We start from the raw sequence: 12,287 nt of genomic DNA on the forward strand, positions 1-12,287 counted from the left end.
TATACCCATGTAAAATTATGTATATGCTTATGCATAGGCATTTTGGAAAGAATAACTAGGCATCAAGGCATGTGGATAAAACTGTAGATTATAAATTAGTGGTGACCATATTTAAATTTATATCTCTTAATAGGAGGCGGTTAATTCAAGCTAATCACTTTATTTCTCTGTGCTCCCAATTAACTCATTAGGACAACTGACCATATGATTTCTCTAGGTCTCTCAAGCTGTGCCATTTAAGAGCCCCTGCTTCTTTGCATAGGTTGCATAATATAATGACAGACACTCTCTTAAATGAGGCTGCAAGACGAGACAAAGTCAAATCTAGTTGGGCCACAAAGTTTTGGATGAATAACGTTACAATTTTTTTTAATAGTCAAAGGAGGATTTTTGGGTGTTTTGTTTTTTCCCTAAAGTTTGGTAGGTGTCGAGCTTTATTAAGTAGACATAGTCAAGCTCACACTGGAAGACTCACCATCAAATGGTCAGTCGAAATGTAGTTTGCAGAGAACTTTACCTCTATTTAACCTGATCCACTATTGTATGAAATAAGGATAAATCAAACTTCATTCTCTAACTGATTGTTCATATGAGTGTGCCAAATACTTACCCATATCCAGGCTGCACACAGATACCGTTTGTCTGGGTTCCTTTCTATTATTTGTCACTGGACTGTCACTATGTGCAATACCACAGCTGCTTCTTTCTTCCTTTTCCTGCATTTGTGTTTGCTGTGCCTTTTCTCTAATTTTTTTTACCCTACCTCATCCTTTGAAAATGTCCCCTCTCCTGTAATCCCCCATTTGAATGTCAGTTCCTCCCTGAAGACCTCTAAAACTTTTGAATCATGACAGGGTGGTCATTTTTGTTCTTTGAATTGTAATTTTCACATTCCATTTGGTACAGTTAGTTGTTCCTTGTATTAATGTCTAATTTCTCCATAGATATTTTGAATCTGGGGAAGGCAGGAAGGAGAAGATGGATTATTTTCTGTCCCTCCATAGGGCAGAGGGCATGGTCTTACACATAAACAAAGTCAGTTGATGCTGTTTCCCTGAAAATAGACATTATCAAACACCTGTCCAATGCCATAATAATGGGATATTTTAATTCACAAATTGAAATATTAAGGAAAACATAAAAAGTGTTGTTTGTGGAATAAGAAAATGATGGTGTCTTAGTTATTAAATTTTGTGTGTCTATAATCCACATTTAGACTATTAAAGTTTGGACACCTGCTATGAAAAGCTGGTTGGTCTCATAAAACTGAGAGAACAGCCTGTCTTCTGTGTTGTGTGGCTGGATCCAAGAAATGTGTGTGCCAAGTAGAACTGTAAAATAGGAACGGCTTGAAGTTTATCATCTAAAACTTAAAGGACTTCAATAAAATAGTTTACAACATTTCAGAAGTCATTGTGTTATTTCCACTTTCCACTTGCAGTGTCAGTTTAGTATTGAAATGTGATTCCTTTCATCAGTTTTGTTAATAGAGGTCAATTATCCATCAATTTAAGACTGAAGAGCAAAAGACAAGATTGATCAGCTAACAAATGCTAGCCCCAAATTGCTTATTAATAGATAAGCACACAATACTGGTCTCAGACAGAACTGCCAATGGAGCCATCATAGCATCCAAACTCTGAAATGCTCCCTGCCTTCTCTTTCCCCCACCATATGGTAGACACTGCAGTTTCTACCATATCAGAAAGACACACACTGAAGTACAAGTATGCCATTTTTCATCATCCTGATCACTCGGGGGAGTGAGGCAGATGATTTTGAGCTCTAGGTTAGCTTAGAATACAGGAGACGGTCTCAACAAAGCCAAAGAAAACATAACATCAATGCCCCCACAAAATACATCCCCTGAATAGAATTAAGTCCTTCTATAGAGCCTCTATCTTCCTTCCTCTTCTCCTTCCCTCTTTCTCCCTCTTCCCCTCTCCCTTCTCATCATCTTCCTCTACCTTCCTCTTTGCCCTTGCTTTTATATTCTTTCTTCCCTCCCTTACAGCTATTTCTCCCTAATAATTAAGACTTAATTGAAACACCACCTTCAGGAGGGTGGGGTAGAGAAAGTTCTAAGACTTTAGAAACAAATGAAATTTAGAGGTCTTACAAAGACTTACAAGGTTCAGGAAGTCTAGAAAGATGTATAAGCCATTCTCAGGATGAAAGAAGCAGTTGCTTCAGACGGCAACTGATGGATATACCTGATTACAGGTTGAGCAAGGTGGTGCAGGGATGCAGAGTCATCACCACACCTGGGCTTTCTAGTGACACACGCTCCTTAAGTTATCCCAGAAGTCTCACTGGCTGCTCATCACATTGCACATGGATACAACCTTTTATTTTCTCTGTTGCCTTTGCTCCATGCACAGATGCTTTTCCCTGTATCTCCAGGTGAAGTCACACAAAAGGCAACTCATAAGAATCCAGATTTCCCTTTTGCTTTTAAAAAATGGATATTTTATTTTAAAATATGAAAATTTAAAAATATGAATGATATTTTATTTTGAAATGAGTACATCATTTTATCTCTTCCCTTTTGTCCCTCTAACCTTTCCTGTGTCCTTCCATGTCATACCCTTCCTGTAACTCCTCCCATATCATACTCCTCCTTTGTTCCCTCTCTGTAACTCCTCCCATGTCATACTCACCCTTACTCCCTCAGGTTAAATCTAGCTCAGATCTTCCAAGTCCTGTGCCCAATCGCATGGTGTCTTCAGCAGTAGAGAGGACCAACCAGCTAAGGGCACAGGAATAGCCTATGTTTTGAGACTCTCATGGTCTTCATACTGACCAACTTAAAAGAGGTTTCTTGAGCTTGGTCCTAAAGTGTTCTTGTTAAATGGTCTATTGTTCATCGAGGGGAGCACTGTCTATCCAATTGTAAGCTACAGAGAGAGAGAGAGAGAGAGAGAGAGAGAGAGAGAGAGAGAGAGAGAGAGAGAGAGAGAGAGAGAGAGAGAGAGAATGAATTTCGGTAATATATAATAGTTTTATATAATTTGTTAATAATTTGTTTTTTCTTAAAACTTTTACAAGCATCTTTAGTTATTATTCTCCTCTTTGTTCTGTGTAGCCTCTTTTCTCAATTAAAGTCCCTCTCTCCATTTTGCCCATTTCCCCCTTTATTTCCCAAATAATTTATATTCCCAAATCTCAGTGACTAGATGACATGGAGAAGGCATCATCATAGGCATAGACATTCTAAGTGGTGGGGCTCTTGGTGCCTTCTTGATTTAAGTTTAGGAGAGTCCTCTAGTCTGAGTCTGAGGGTCTTGTTCTAAGTGTTGACAGAACAGATATTCCTGCCTAATTACTAGCCTTCTGAAGATGGCCTGACCTTGATTCCCAAAAAGATGGACTTGAGATGGCCTCTCTGGATTCAGAAATCATTTTTGTATGCAGTTCTATTTGTGTGCCCAGGTCAGTCTCATGTTCTCAGGGCCTTAGTTTCAGCACTAATAAAAAGGGTATCTTCAGACATGATAAGCACAATGTGGATGATCTTTCAAAACCATAATGATTAAGCTTTAATCTGTGTTTGTAAAAAAGTTACTATGTTAAATGCTAAGAGAATGCGATAGGTGAGAGATGATATCAGTCGAAGCAAGAATGGGCTCATATTGAAGTCCCACAAGAGTGTGGAGCAGCAGTTTGTAAATTTGGCCAGGCAGCAGGCTGAAGCAGAGAGGGAGGTCGGTGGATGTAGACGTAAAATTAATAACAGGAGACAACAACACAGTGGAAAGAGTTTTGTTAAGCTACCCATGGTTCCTGCTGAAGCTAGATCCAGCTCATAAGACAGCAAGAGCCAGGGACTTCGTCTAAACTACTTTACCTCTGTAAGTATAGCCTGGAGATCAAAGGAGCCTGGAGGTTCCTGACAAAGGTTTGGTGAACAGGTCTTTGTCATTACAGCAGAAAATTTGGATTTTCATACAAGATCATGTAGCTTCAGGAATTCTCTCTGAACTGGCTATCAGCCATGATTATCAAGGTCTCTGAAAGCTATTCTGTCTTCAAGTATAATAAAAAATGGAATCCACAGCACCCATTATTCCACTGTCTCCATGGCCAAAACCATGAAACTCCTGTTCTAAATGTATGGGTCATAACCCCTTTGGGGTCACATATCAGATAGTTTTATATCAGATATTTACAGTATGATTCATGATAATAGCAAAATTACAGTTCTGAAGTAGCAGCAAAATAATTTTATGGTTAGAGGTCATCAAAACATGAGGAACTGTATTAAAGGGTCACAGCATTAGGAAGGTTGGGGACTACTGCCTTACAGGAAGGAGATTGAGGCTCAGGGTTCATGAACCACAGCAAGTCTGCATATCTATAATTCTCATTTAACTGAATTTTAACAAATGCTGATAATTGAGTTTCTCTCTGTTGTATAACTAGAGAAAGAAGATAGAAAGCAAACACACACACACACACACACACACACACACAGAGAGAGAGAGAGAGAGAGAGAGAGAGAGAGAGAGAGAGAGAGAACAAAACAAAACAAACAAAACCCCAACATCTTCACACAAGGCAGAAACCATTTCTTTTGCAAGTGGCCCCCAGCACTGGACACCAGGGATGCAAGTAACCCTGACTACAGTGTCATACTAATTGATGACCTTAGAATAATAGAGACTTGCTGACTCCCTACACCCCCAGTGTCCATTCCAAAAACAATGGGTTCCCTGAATATACCATGCCCCTGGTTTTTCTAATGCACACCCATACTTAATAAGGCAGGCAGAAAAGTACCTCAGCCATTTATTAGGTGTTGAATGGTGGGAAAAGCATGAGGCAGGAGGAGCAAAGAAAGTTTGGGTTATAGACCAACAGGATGACATTGCTAGGCAAGATAAAGCCAGTGTGTCTCAGGCAGCTATTACTTTTGAGCACAGCAGAGTGGCTGAGTCCCTGGAATGGGACTTAGCATACACCAAGTGTTATGGGGACCTGAGGAAGCACCTTAGCCTTCAGTTCTCTGAAACAGCTGATTTTAGACCTCAGGTGACTGAGAAAGGAAGTGAGGGACTAGCAGTTTCCTGGCACCTACTCAGTAAGGTTTTCTCATCCCTTCCCTATTGGCCTTTCCCTCTGTTATTAGCACATATAGCTGAGCTCATGCTGCCATGTCTGACTCTGCATTTTGGTGATTACTGCTGATGTCATACAGCTAGGCATGGCTCTGAACAGGTGATTCTACCCACAGAACACCCACAGTCTGCAAAGAGTTGAGCATCCTTTCTTTATGAAGACCACAGCCCAGCACTAACAGCTTCTTAGCTGGACACCAGACCTTCCCTCTGTCACGTGGCTAAAGTACATCCAGGAGCAGAAAAGGACTGCCTGGCCAAGAGGATGACCAGCATGGGTGTGCATTACAGGAAAGCTGCTGCTTCAGTAAGAGGTTGATGAGGAGCAAGATGTATCTCTCTTACTAGTTACCTTAGTAACCTTGTTATATGCTCTCTAGAAGAATGAGACCATGGCCGTATGTGTCACTGATGTCCATAGAAGTGGGACTCGACAAAGAAAAAGGAGATGACAAAGTATAATGACCTCCTCTTCCCCTTTATCAAACACAATTTCAGCATGAATCTTAAATGCCTAACAGTTAAAATCACTTTGCAAAGCACAGCAAGGATTTATTACTTCCTCCATTCCAATCTGAGCTGAAGTTACCCGAAAAGGAAAGCACAGCAGAACACCCTATGTGTGTTAAGGACTCTGCAAGGCTGACTGTAACTTGTTAGAGACTTGGAATGTGCAGATCCACGATTAACTCATCTTGAGTTATTTACAGTTCCCTGCATTCCCATTCCTTCTCAACTCTGCACTGAACATCTTTATGACTAGTAGGTAAAACCTTAGCTTGCACTGTCCTTTAAAACAAAAATCATCATCAAATACCATATAAAACCCATAAAGACATTTCCCAAAGTTGCTGTAACCTGGCCTATCCAATGTCCTCACCAATGTATATTGTAAATATGATTTTTTTATTACAAGTTCACGTAGCCATCTATGCTGGAGCATATCATTGCTACAACTTAAACCCTTGTTCCCACCCATGGTCACTCATTTCACTTAGAATAAACCATCTCTTAACTCTTTTTGAAGAGAGAACTATGTTTTCTTTTGGTGTCCTGCCTAATGTTAGACCACAAAGATGATTAACTTCCCTAGGATGACTCACCCAACTGATACCAGGTTCTGGTATGAGTCCTTTGTGACCAGCCATCTTCGATGTGTCTTCAAATGGCAGTTGTGGGAGTTCTTTCCGGTTCAGTTTGGTCACTGGTATGTTGGTTTATTGGGAGCTTGTTCTTACATGGCATCTGATTTGCTTTAACACTTTCTTATCACAGATTTCATATAAGAGTTTTTGTCAGAACCCATTTCCACACATTTAACCCTTTCCCCCGTCATTCTTCCAATCTCCAACTTCCTTCTATTTCTTGTCTCCTATAGAATGCAACCATGCCCTTTAGTTTAGATATATTCTCATTGAATAATCATAAGGATACCAAAGAAAAGAATCATCTTATCTCTAAGGCACAGCATGGAGAGGTCAGAGGTAGCAGTTTCAAAAGGCAGCCCAAGAAAATAGATCTTTAGCAACTATTTCACCTGAGTACCATTTTCCTGCCTAGGCAGCCTCATCTTTACAGGTCCTCAGAATAGGACTTCCTAAATACAATGTGTTCACGTGCACAAGTGTGATGTTGTGTGGGGGTGGGGAAGCACAATCTGAGATCGGGACACAGCTGTAGCTGGTTCTGGAGTCACCAGACCTGCAGCAATAAGGCTGTGGCCATCTGGTTCTCAGGCTCTTGGACATCCAGTGGGGGCCCTGAAAGGTGGATCTAGACTGGAGCTGAGGGGAAAAGAGCTCTGGCAGATAGCATAGGGGGTAGTCCTTGGTGGTAGCAGGTGGCAGGTTTGGTGGAGCACAAGGAGGCTTTCTGTAGGAGATTAGACAGCAATGGCAGCTCTGTAGGTGAAGGCCTTCTCCACAGCGGATCCCAATGTAAAGAGACAGTCCATGGTTTTAAGACATTTATTGTTGTGGGGGAAAGTGGATAAGTAAAACCATCTCCTATTTCTCAGGGTGGGCCTGAGATTAAAGATCTTTTGCAGAGAGTAATGTCTGGGAAGGAAAGTTCATTGGCTAAGCCTCCAGGCCTTTAGGTACCTCAATATAATGGAGATCTGTCTTGAGCCTACATAAAGTGACATGTGGTCACCTCTTCTACCTGTGGAAGGGCTTGGGGTGCTGTCTTTACATGACTGATAGCCACAAATCTATGGAGGGCTGCGGCTAGTGACAGGACCTGGTTTCCCAGGAGTCAGCTGAAATGTCTATTGTCCCTTAGGGTCATCTGGGTTTTTAGCCTTACTAAACAGGGAACCAGGGTGCCTTTCATGGTTCCACAGCTAGCTTCCATCAACCAAGAAGCTAAGATCATCATTGTACAGCAGCTGAAGTCCACAGCTGAGATTTCTTCACTTTGCTGTAACTCACATACTCACTATGTTGGTCAGAAACTGGCCTCAGAGTTGCCAGTTGCCTACCAATCAAGTGATGATATCACCTCTAGGTGACAAGGACTCTCTTGCATCTGTTGCCATGGCAACCACAAACACATTTCCAGCATACACTTTACCTGCCCTCTGCCTCACCTGTTCGCTGTAGTGCATACAATAATATCATGGCCCAAATTAAAGGCAGAGACCCCCAAACCATTGCCCCCTCTTTGTTACCCCACTTCTTTCCTCCTTCTCTTCCCCACTTCCCCCAATTCATCTCTTCCTATGGAACTGTGCTGGCCTGGTGTAATCTGTCCGGATATGAGCTGCTCTAACACAACACCCTGTCCTCACCAATATAAATGCCTCGAATTATGATTTTCTTTTGTTCTATGACTAATGCTCATGCAACTGCTTTCACATTGGAATCCATCATTCAGGGAAGTGTGAACTCATATCTGAGGCTACAGCCACTCCCATTTAGCTCAGCATAAAATAACTTCTGTTCATTCTGAGAAAAGAGCTGTGTTTTGTATCCACACAGATACAGAATAACTCCTGGAAACTGTCTTGCTCTGAACCCCTCTTTAAAGATGGAGACATGAGGCAATGACATTTACACTAAGCATTTCATACCAGATTAAAACCCAGAGCCCACATGTGACTCCCAAGTCCACACTGTTTGCTTTTTCATGGAGTAGCTAAACTAGGGCAAGTGGTTTAGTGAGCAAGGCAAAAGGCATTGTCCGAGCAGTGACAGTTTATGGGGAACACAACCTTAGAATCACATTACCAACTCAAGCAATTGAAGCTAGGACTACAGATGCTATCACCCTCCTCTATTCTGTCTGAACATTCTGAAGGCTGAATCTCTTCAGAGGAGATGAAATCTCTGAACCCCAGAGCTAGAGTCACACGCTAGTGGACACACATGCTTGCAGGTATTTTCAGGGGCTCATCCTTATTATAAAGAAGGGAAAAACTCTACTAACTTTTTTATATCACCTGTAAATCAGATTGGCAGAGTACATATGTACTTGAATCTAATATATGGTTCATATTGATGGAGGAGGAATTTTTCTAATGAAACAAATGAAAAGAGCTGGCAAACTGGCCCAGGGGGTAAAGGTGAGCACCCTGAAAGCATTGTGGTGACCTGAATTCAATCTATAGAACCCATGGGAAAGTGGAAGGAGAGAACTGACTCCACTAAGCTGTCCTCTGACCTCATACACATGTACATGTATCTACCTATGCCATATACATCCACACACAACAATAAACGAACATTTAAAAATACAAGTAAATGATGACATGACTAAGCCTGAGTGTTTTTATGCTAGGCTCCCAAGTCATGGGAGATACCAGGGTGAAGAGAATCAGTTAACATGAGGATATTGGGGCAGGGCAAGGCCTTTGTCTGAGATTGTGCCTAGTCCCTCTCTCTTATGACAAGGATCAGAATCTGCCAGAATAAGGGGTTGCTTTGTATAGAAGATATCATGACCTGTTTCAGGGAAGGTGCAGACAGTGCTTCTAGCACATTCCATATCCTTCCGCTTGAAAAAAAAAAAAAAAAGAGGGCCAGGGTACTGCACTGAAATGTCTCTGAACTCCACTGAAAGTCTTCCCATCATGGCACATAGATCTTCTCAGAGGCATCAGGAAAATGTCAATAAATAGAATTTACCTGCCTTAAAGAGTATGGTAGACAGCAGCAAACCACTGAACTGAGAATAGGTCCCCTGTTGAAGGAATCAGAGAAAGAACTGGAAGAGCTTGAAGGGGCTCGAGACCCCAAAAGTACAACAATGCCAAGCAACCAGAGCTTCCAGGGACTAAGCCACTACCTAAAGACTATACATGGACTGACCCTGGACTCTGACCCCATAGGTAGCAATGAATATCCTAGTAAGAGCACCAGTGGAAGGGGAAGCCCTGGGTCCTGCTAAGACTGAACCCCCAGTGAACTAGACTGTTGGGGGGAGGGGGACAATGGGGGGAGGGTGGGGAGGGGAACACCGATAAGAAAGGGGAGGGGGGAGGGGGATGTTTGCCCGGAAACTGGGAAAGGGAATAACACTCGAAATGTATATAAGAAATACTCAAGTTAATAATAAAAAAAAATAAAAAAATTAAAAAAAGAAATGTATGTAAGAAATACTCAAGTTAATAAAAAAAAGATAAAAAAAAGAGTATGGTAGAGCTTAAGTAAAATATTAAAGCAAGTGCAATTTAATGTGGCATTTAGAAGCAATAGTGTGGGTTATTATTGTTACTTAAAGTCATTATTTAATCATTTGGTCAAAACTTGCCTATGAAGAAAGGAGGTTGTACATTTTATATGGTTCAACATTTAGGTACATTTACTACAAGCTCTCTCAAGCTCTCATCTAAAGACGGTCATTCGGAAGCAGAGTTCTGTTCACCTGGAATCAGCACATCAGTAAGCCCTCTCTTTGTAGATCAGTGTGACACAGAGATGTCTGAGCCTTTTATCAGCAAAATCAAAAACGATGTCAGTAAGCCTGAGATATCAACCTGTGGATTCTCTTGTGGCTAAATATAAAGGTTGCGTTTAAAAATTCCCAAAGGAGGATGTTTGTTTTTAATTTGAACTCTTGAGAATAAGCATTTGAAACATTTATGGTTTCTGCTTTCACCTTGTATAATCAAGCTGACTCTTGGCACTTCCTTGCTTTGCCAGACAGATACTCACAGGTTGGCAGTTTTTTTTTCCTCCTTTTGCAACTCAGCCTTGAAGTACTTCAATTTTAAGCTTATTTTAATTGCAAAGCTCATGCATGGGTAATCTTAGGGCTAAGCAGTAGTTAAATAACAAGCTAATGGAAGTCAACCCAGCAGTCTGTATTTGCATTTTTTTGCATTTGCATTTGCATTTTAAAATCCCAACTTAGATATGATCAAAGCTGCTCCTCATTCCGATTTTCTGCAGGATATATTTAGCAGCAGGGAAGCACCACTCAGCCTTCTGCACAACATTCTTGCCCTTCCTTCTCCTCCTTTCCTGACCTTGCTGGTCCTGCCTCCCCCCTACCCTCTCCCCAACTATCCATGTTTCCATTAAAATGAAGCCCTCACCTCAGCCTGCTTTCATTTTGCCAACATCATCTTCCAGGAGTGGAGGTGAGCACCTCCGTGGGCAGAAGCTTAGGAATGATTTCTGATGTTAGTTCTGGTTATGCAACTTCTTCTGGTTCCCATGATCATGGATGAATAAGCAAGTGTCTGAGGAGGGCACTGGTGGTGATGGGAAGAGAGAATGCTGGCAAATGGCCCTGGCCTTCTAGCCTTCTTCAGCCTTGCCTCCCCTTTGTTCTGTCTGTCTGAAGGGAGAATCTGAGGTGTTCTGTTCTCGAGAAAGATTATGTGATGCTCTTGAGGATGGGTAGGTTTCTTTATGAGAGTTAGAATCCTTGGGGTTTGGCTTATGAGGTGAGATGATAGTTAAATAGACTTCTTTGAAGAAGGAGGGTTGGGAGAAAGAAGAAGAGAGGGAAAGGAAGAGGAAGAGGGGAGGAGAGAAGGAGAGGAGAGAAAGGGAGTCTGTACACTGGCACAGGCAATCTTGCTTTCCTGTTGGTATAACACTTCTAGGCCTCAGGAATGTAAACATGCTTTTCTTTTGTCTTTTAAGGAGATTTAATCCATTTAAAGAGACAAGACAGACCTAATGATAGGCTATAAGTGAGCACAACAGTACATGATTAAGTAAGTGACCTAGTGCTGTGCAATAAAGCATACTTTATAGATGTTCAGGTCTGCTGAACACCATTTCTAATGCAACTGATGACTCCTGTCACCACCATTCTGAAAGTTAAGAAACGACAAGTCTAAAGACAAAGGGACATTTCACCTTAGGAGAAAAGTGGAAAACAGACTGGGATTTGACTAAAAGGAAAATCATCTTTAAGTCCAAGACCATGTAAGGCTGCTACTATTTATGCATCCATTTAATAATCGGAGTGCCTGTCTGTGCCACAGATTCAGGGGAAAAGTGTAAACAAGATGCCCATGCTTGTGAGGGGCTCCCAGTTCCAACAAATCATTGAGAAAATTGGGATGTTGAAAGAGAAAAAAAAAAACAAAAAACAACAACAACAACAACAACAAAACAAAACAAAGCAAAGCAAAACAGAAACAAAAAGCCCCAAATGGACCACAGACATGAGTTTAGTATATATTTTGGCACATATTTCACCCTGAAGAATGCAGATCTTTGTAAGATATATTTTCTATGATGAAGGGAAAGCACATGTTCTGGGAGACCCTAGCACTAGAGATACTCTCTTCCTCTTTTCCATGGAAGGTCTTCATGCTATGTACAATGGGAGGCTGAGCAGTCCACTTTACTCTCCTCACTCAATTCTATTGTCAGCCTAGCCTCAGGGTTTCGACAATCTAGTGGTTCCCAATCTTCCTAAGGCTGTGACCGTTCCTTAGGGTGCAGTTCCTTATGGTGTGGTGATCCCCAAACATAAAATTATTACATAGCTTGTTCATGACTGTAATTGTGCTACTGTTATGAACTCTAACATAAACATCTGATATGCAGGATATCTGATCTGCAAACTCTGTGAAAATGTCATTCAACCCTAAGGGGTCACGAACTAAAGGCTGAGATCCACTGATCTACTTTGTCTCCAGGAACTGTCACATAACTTTGGGGGGGGTGGTGGTGGTAAAAGGCAAAAGTGGTCCCATTTAATGGC

At 41.5% G+C, this 12,287-nt stretch overlaps 1 protein-coding gene across 5 annotated transcripts in view; it reads right to left on the bottom strand.

Annotated features, from left to right (window-relative positions):
• Positions 1-12,287, bottom strand: part of Gprin3 (GPRIN family member 3) — a 93,616-nt gene that overhangs the window by 13,160 nt on the left and 68,169 nt on the right. The window contains exons 2-3 of one of the 5 annotated variants that reach the window (XM_087659033.1): positions 2,769-2,897; positions 2,661-2,702 (exon numbers count right to left, since the gene is read on the bottom strand). The gene's annotated coding sequence lies outside the window, so the exon portion shown is untranslated. 5 annotated transcript variants of the gene reach the window in all.

This window comes from Rattus norvegicus, chromosome 4 (genome assembly GCF_021556685.1).
Source record: "Rattus norvegicus strain SHRSP/BbbUtx chromosome 4, alternate assembly SHRSP_T2T, whole genome shotgun sequence".
Taxonomy (NCBI): Eukaryota; Metazoa; Chordata; class Mammalia; order Rodentia; family Muridae; genus Rattus; species Rattus norvegicus.